This window comes from Callorhinus ursinus, unplaced genomic scaffold, assembly GCF_003265705.2.
Source record: "Callorhinus ursinus isolate GAN/ISIS: 27379988/994484 unplaced genomic scaffold, GSC_fseal_2.0 scaffold1595, whole genome shotgun sequence".
NCBI lineage: Eukaryota > Metazoa > Chordata > Mammalia > Carnivora > Otariidae > Callorhinus > Callorhinus ursinus.
The window spans coordinates 2,780-10,459 of NW_027398649.1; the positions used below are offsets into that span (position 1 = coordinate 2,780).

The window sequence follows — 7,680 nt, forward strand, 5'->3', positions numbered from 1 at the left end:
GTGAGCAGCAGAAGGGGACGGAGAAGCCGACACCCCACTGAGGAGGGAGCCCAATGAGGGTCTCGATGCCAGGACCCTGGGATTGTGACCTGAGCCAAAGAAAGACGCTTAAATTGACTAAGTCACCAGGTGTCCCAACTTGTTGCATTTCTGTATAGTGATGACAAACCAGAAACTTCCACAAAAAGAAAATAAGAAAACAATGCCATTTACAATTGCATCAAGAAAAAAAAAAAACTAGGAATAAAGTAAGAAATGAATCAACCCACAGTTCTGAGGCATGCAGAACAATTCCAGGCTTGCAGAACCGTGAAAAAGGAGTGGCAAGCTCCTTGGCTCCTGAAAGCCATTACCTATAGGTCTTACTACACTTTCAGACGATGACACATCTTCCAACGTTCAAAGGCTCTGTTATAAAGCCAAGTATCCAATCCGGGAAGCTCTCTTAAAAAGTTTCAATATGTGTGATAAAGGCCTTATGACCACTGCTGTTTATGTCTACCCCACGTGGGTGTGTGATGCGGTTAAAGCACTGAAGTCCCCGGGCTGTACCATCCCAGTGGCTTCCGTTCCCACTGGCTTTCCAGCTGGACAGACTCATTTATTTATTTATTTATTTGAGAGAGAGAATGAGAGATAGCACGAAAGGGAAGAGGGTCAGAGGGTGAAGCAGACTCCCTGCTGAGCAGGGAGCCTGATGTGGGACTCGATACCAGGATTCCAGGATCATGACCTGAACCGAAGGCAGTCGCCCAACCAGCTGAGCCACCCAGGCGCCCTGGACAGACTCATTTAAAAACACGATTGGAAGAGATCAGATTGGCTGTGGAAAATGGAGTTACGGAAATCGATGTGGTGATTAATAGGACCTTGGTGCTGCCCCACCAGTGGGAAGCCCTGTGTGATGAGATTCGTCTTTTTCGATGGATTGTGGGGAGGCTCATCTCAAAACCATCTTAGCAACAGGAGAACTTGGATCTCTTACTCATGTCTATAAAGCCAGCATGATCGCAATGATGGCAGGATCAGACTTTATTAAGACCTCTACTGGAAAAGAAACGGTAAATGCCACTTTCCCAGTAGCTATAGTAATGCTACGGGCCCTTAGATATTTCTTCTGGGAAACAGGAAACAAGGTAGGCTTCAAACAACCAGGAGGCATCCGCAGTGACAAGGATTCCCTTGCTTGTCTCTCTCTTGTGAAGGAAGAGCTGGGAGATGAATGGCTGACGCCAGAACTGTTCCGAATAGGTGCCAGTACTCTGGTTTCGGACATTGAGGCAGAGTTACCATCACGTTACAGGAAATAGGTGGCCTATCATGATCTTCCGATGTCTTAAATCAGTGACCAGTTCCAGAAAAGTGCTTTAGAGCAACATGTAAAATGTGTTTTTCTATGTAATCGCTAAAATTGTTTAATTAAAACATGAGGGAATGAATAGATAACTGACTTTTTCCCCCTTAAAACTTTCACTGAATTTAATTCAAAGAATAAAAGAATAAAACAATGATTCCATACATGGAATTCATTTCAGGTGCCTCTGAGTGGTCCTAATTAGTTGAAGATATGTATTGTTAATTTTGTGAATATTTTCTCTTAAAAATTCTGACTAAAATATTAATCATAGCTTTTACAGCATTAAATTCTAAGGGGGGAGAACGTTAACCTGCCCAAGAAACGTGTCTTTAATGAAAAGAAAGGTAGCATCCCTGAGCTGCCGGCCATACTCTGATGAATTCAGGAGTCACTGACTTGGCACTAACTTCCTTTCATGAAAATCTGTCTTTAATTTTTGCAACAGATATGCTCTCTTATTAATTGTTTTTTTAATGAAACTCCTGTCGGTACATGATAGTATGCTATTGCATTTTTTAAATAAAAAAATCTCTGCAGTTTATTTTTTTGGAAAAATATAATTGTATGGTGCTGGCCTAGAAACAGACACACAGGACAATGGAGTAGAATAGAAAGCTTGGAAAATGATAGTCATAGCACTTTTGGCAAAGTTTATTCATTAGAGTCAGTACATTAAAGTTTTATTTAAACTTAGCTCTGATATTATTAACTCTGAATGGGAATTAATTTTTATTAATATTAATTAATCAGCTGTTTGAACAGCTGATTCCAATAAATGCTTCTCTTTAAACATGTTGTATATGAATATATATTATAAAATAAGGATGATTTAGAATGCACATTTTTAAGAAAACTTAAAATCACTTTAATAAAACTGTCATGGAGAAAGAAATATAGATATCCATCATCACAACTGATAGCATCACAAAAGACGACAATCAGACACAATCCGTATCTGATGGAAGGATATAACTTGACTTGAGTAGTTCTGCACAAATATTTAACCTGTTGGAAGCTATAGATCCAGCTACTCATTTACAAAAACACACGTCAGAGACGTGTCCTAACAAATAGTATGACATGTAATCAATGAAGTCCACACTGTGTATATTCTTACAGGAAAAATATTTTCTCAATGGAAAACGCTAAGACAAAAACAGAGGAAGCAGGAAGAGGAGGGAGAAGGAGAAGCAGAAGCGGAAGAAAACTGAGAAACTAACCCACACAGCTATGGTCTTAACTGACGACACAGCAGCAGAAAATATGCAGGGCGGAAAGGACTGTCTCTTCAGTGAACGGCACTGGAAAACCGCACGCTACATGCAGAAGAATGGAATGAGATCACCTTCTCACACAAAAATTTAAATGGATGAATGACTTGAACATGAGACCTCAATCCATAAACCTCTGAGAAGAAAGCACAGGTAGTACGTTTCTGAACATGGTTTTGGCAAAGAGTATTTTAGATTGGACAGTAAAAGCAAAGGCAACAAATGCAAAATTAAACAAGTAGAACGACATCAAACTGAAATCTTCTGCACAGCAAAAAAAAAAAATAATAATAATAAAAAACTTAAAAGGTGGAGTACCCAATGAGAAAAAATATCTGCAAATCATATGTGTGAGAAGAGGCTAATATCCAAAATATACAAAACACTCATACAAATCAAAACAAAGAAAAACCTGTATAAAAAATGGGGAGAATATGTGAACAGATACTTTCTAAAGATAGCACCCAGGTGACCAACAGACATAGAAAACGTTGTTCAACATCACTAATCGTCATCAGGGAAAAATAAATCAAACCTGTAATCCGCTAACACCTCACAACTGTTGGGATGGCAGTCGTCTCAGAGACAGACACCAGGTGTGTTCAAAGGTGTGTAGACAAGGTGACCCTGTGCACTCTTGGTGGGAATGTACATTGGTACAACCACTGTGACAAACAGTATAGAGGTTCCTGAAAAAAATGAATACAACTACCACATGACCCAGGAATTTCTCTACTGAGTATTTATCTAGAGAACACAAAAACACTAACTCAAGAAGATAGATGCACTCCATTGTTCATTGCAGCATTAATCACAGTAACCAGACATAGAAACAGAGACCTTGTGAGCATTATGCTAAGGAACTCAGACACAGAAAGACAAATACCAGATGTTCATGGACGTTCCACATGGAAAAATATGCTGAACACATAGATACTGAGAACAGACTGGTGGTTGCCAGATTCGGGGATGGGGGGCAGGGAAGGTGATCAAAGGCACACTGTTTGAGTGATAAAATCCGTATGTCATGGAACATTGTGTGCAGCATGGAGACTAAAGCTAACCCAGCAGGATGGGGTACAGTTTCCCCCAGTATTTGAAAGTATATTGATCCTAGGAAACCTTTCACAGCAGAAATGGTGTAAACCAAGGGAGGAATTACCATTCATTTATACAGAAAAAATAGTGAGCAAGCTCAGACTCCAAAAATGACTTCCCTTTGGCTTTCCTTAGGCTCAGGACACAACTTCCTAATGGATGGAGATAAAGCACAGCAGATGCTCACAGACACAATGCAAAGTGCTTGGGGCTGGACGTGGAGAATGGTTCCCAAGAAGGAGCTGGTTGGGGTGCTCGTCGCCTCTGCAGTGGCTCCCAACAAAACAGATGCTGAACGCGATGCTCACTTTTTGACTTTTTTCATAAGAGGGAAATCCTCTTCTGGTTTCTTCCTGTTACTGAAGGCAGGCAATGACATACGTCTTTCAAAGAAAGCCAAGTGTTTCACCGTGAACTTTTAAAAAGTGGGGAACACTTGTACTTGAAAGTTGCTGAGGGAGTATATGTGAACTGTTCTCCCAGACACACACATCAGGAGATCCACCGTGAAAGGCACCTTCCTGAGCATGCGGAACACAAACGACCTCCTACCCCCAGAAACCTCCTCCTTCCCCTCGCTCAGGACAACCAACCACAGCTGGGTGTTATCCCAATTCCTCCTTTCTCCCATTCCCAGTATCTAACCCATCAGCAAATCCAGTGAGCTCCATCTTCAACGTAACCAGAACAGGACTGACCACTTCTTCCAAGGCCACCTGTCTGGTCCACTCTGGAGCCCATCTCTTGCCTGAGTTCCTGGAAAAGCTTCATCATGGACCTCCCTTGCCCATCCTCAACCCTCTGTCATTTGTTCTCAACACTGTAGTCAGGATGGCCCAGTGAAACAGGGTCTCGAGGGGTCACAACCTTGCAATGGCTTTCTGTCTCCCTCTGTCACCTCCCTGGGGTCATGTCTTAAGCTGTCTCCTGAGGCCACAGGGTCTGCTTGCTGCTCCTGGACATACCTGGTGTGCTCTTGCCCCAGGGCCTTTGCACATGATTTCCCTTCCCTTTAGAATGCTCTTGATATGATATCACTCACCATCTTTAGATCTTGACTCAAGAATCACCATCCTTGTGAGGGCCCACTAGACCCCATGTGAATAGTAAGCACCACCCCCACCTCCCCTTCAGCGCCCCAGCCCTGTCTCCTGCTCTGTAATTCCATAGCAGTTATCACAGTCACCAGTCCATCTCAGCAGGGCAGAAACAGAGGCCTACACTGATGGTTTCACCACTGACTCCCTCCTATTTCCTGGTCCAAAGCCCTGGGGAAAAGGTGCCCCAGGGCTCTCCCACAACCAGAATGCCCAGGACCAGGGGCCCACCTACTGCACCCCGAACACCATCAGGAAAATGAGCCACACGAGGACTCCACCTGAACATGACACCTGAAACCAGACACCTTCCTCAGTTACAGGTGAGCACACACACTTCCTCTCCTTGCCTGAGGTGCTCATCTGAGATAGCTGAACAGAGACCCATCCCAGGGTCCAAATCTCCCTCTGGCCAAGGTCCTGGGAAACAGATATCTCTCCTCCCTGGACCAACCACCTGGGATTAAAGTCCAGAATCCTCCGGTCGTCAGGCAGAGTGGTGAACCTCTTCCTCTTTCCTGTGACGTCATCAGAAACCAGGCTTTGCTGCACAGTTTTCAGGAAGGAGCCTACGGCAGGGCAGCAGGCCGCACAGGTTCAGCCTCAGTCGCACACATCAGGTTCCACTTGGAACTAAACCTTCATGGAGACTGGTGTCCTGTGTGGCCTCAGTTCCAAACAGAGGAGCTAAGATTTCAATTCCTCATGAAAAGTGAACTCTTGCACACAGCACAGGAATGTGGAGAGGATTTCTCAGGCATGTGGCTCTGGAAGAAGTGCTTCTGCCAGCTGAATTCACAGACACCAGGCAGGGGACATCTGCTGTGTCTTCTCTGAGTAAACAGGGGGCTCACTGGGAAACAATCAATAATGCTTTGTGTGGGGTTCTTCCCACCAACCACCCTGCTAAGCCGAGGGCTCGAGAACCAAACAGGGAGCAACTCTCTTATCATATCTGCAGCAGGAGGGCTGGCCAGGGAGGAGAGCCCAGTCCCTTTCCCCTGTAGCAAGCTGGCCTGCGCATCATGAGCGAAAGTCCACCACCAAGGCATCACAACCTCCCAGCTATCTGATCCAACTATCCTGCCAGGCTCAGACCTGCTGACAAAGTGAGTCATAAGACCCAGCAACTTCTTTGCACTCCTGCTCAATGCTTCTCACAGAGAAGCAAATTCCAGCCTCACAAACGTGCTCATCATTAGCTCTGGAATTTCCTGGGTGGTGTCTACACTGGCCCACACAGGTGTACCATCCAGACCACTCCACAAATGCCCTAGGATTTCAAGCCACTTTCAAGCTGCCCTTAGAAAGGTAGGAACTAGCCCGATTAGGCACACCAGCCAGGTGATTCCATGTGCTGGAAACTCGGACAATATCCTCGCTGAACACCAACATTTCCAAGGCCAAGCTTCAAACCTTCGTTCACTGAATGCTGAGCACCATGTCAGCATCAAGATTGCTCCTTCAATTCCCTTGTCTCCCATTCTTTAAAATCAGAAACCAAGCTCCAGTCACCACTCCATTTTCCCTTCAGAGAAATAAGGCAAATGACAGAATAAAACACTACGTATGCACAGCACACTTCTATCAAAATATAATTCCTTCATCTTTCTCATACAGGCAACCCTCCATTACCCATACTAATGAGAGATACCACAATTTCAATCATTATATATATATATGTGACCTTGTGTTGTTCCTTTTGATATTCGTATCTCGAAGACGATATCTATATTGCTTTCTTAAAATAATAATAATAATAATAATAATAATAATAATAATAATAATGTGGTCACATAAGGGTCTGGATCTCCATGGACACACAACATGTCTCTGGTCCAGATAAGGATGAAGACACAACCTCAGCCATCAAAGCGAAGCCCTTTCCCTCAGGGATCCCAACACACCTCACGGGTGATGAGTTCCTTTGCCTCATGGAGTTGTCCTAGTACAAAGGATGAAGGCACCCTCCAGGATTCCTTCCATTTTCTTCATAAATTCCCCAGCTCAAGTCGCAAGTGACTCACCGGGTCAAGCTTCCAGAGCTCAGGATGGGCCACCAGGTAAGCAACCCCCTCAGGGAAGGGTAACAGGGGGCTCTATTTCCTTTGGGAGCATGATAAGCCACTCCACGAGCTCCTAAAGAACCTACACTCTTCTCCATGTGTCCCTCTCACAAAGGACAGGGCACCCTGTTACAGTTCTGAGGATGTGTTTTACTTTAAAACATAATTTCTAATATCAGAATGTGGTTCATGGAAGAGGAAAACATGAACACCCACAAAGGATTCTTTTAGTATTTCAGAAGATTGTTTTCCCATTGTTTTATTGAAGCAGGAAATAAAAAAGCACAGATAGCCCCTTCCAGTAGCAGGTATGATTCACTTTGGTGATTGGAAGTAGAGCAGGAAATAAAAGAGTAACAGATTCTCTGATGACCTGTCATTTCCACAATCTAAGTTTTGCAACTTCACACACACTCAAAGAAAGAAGCTCAAACAAACGTCTCGGCCTGGCAACTGAGACGTCTGAACTGGAGTGACAGAGACAGACGATGACGTCGTGTATGTTGGGTGAGGCTGGTGGCACAGAAGAAGGTGCTCGGCCAGCTCTCCACCTGTGCCTCACCTGTCCTCAGCCAGGAACCTCCTCACGGCCCTCACCTGTCACAACTCTCACACGGGAGACCCACAGCCACCCCTGGAACACGCCCTGCCTAGATCCTCCTGCTCAATACACTCAGTTCCCCTCTGAGACCCCTGTGAACTTTACCCAGACCTGGAACTCCCCCATCTGCTGCAGAGCTCCAGAATTCCACCTCTTCTTCCAAAATGACACTGGCCCAAGGCTTTCATGG

General features: G+C 44.5%; 1 pseudogene; it reads left to right on the forward strand.

Moving 5' to 3' along the window:
- The first annotated feature begins 255 nt into the window (after positions 1 to 255).
- Positions 256 to 1,310, forward strand: LOC112814607 (deoxyribose-phosphate aldolase pseudogene; annotated as a pseudogene).
- The last annotated feature ends 6,370 nt before the right edge of the window (positions 1,311 to 7,680 follow it).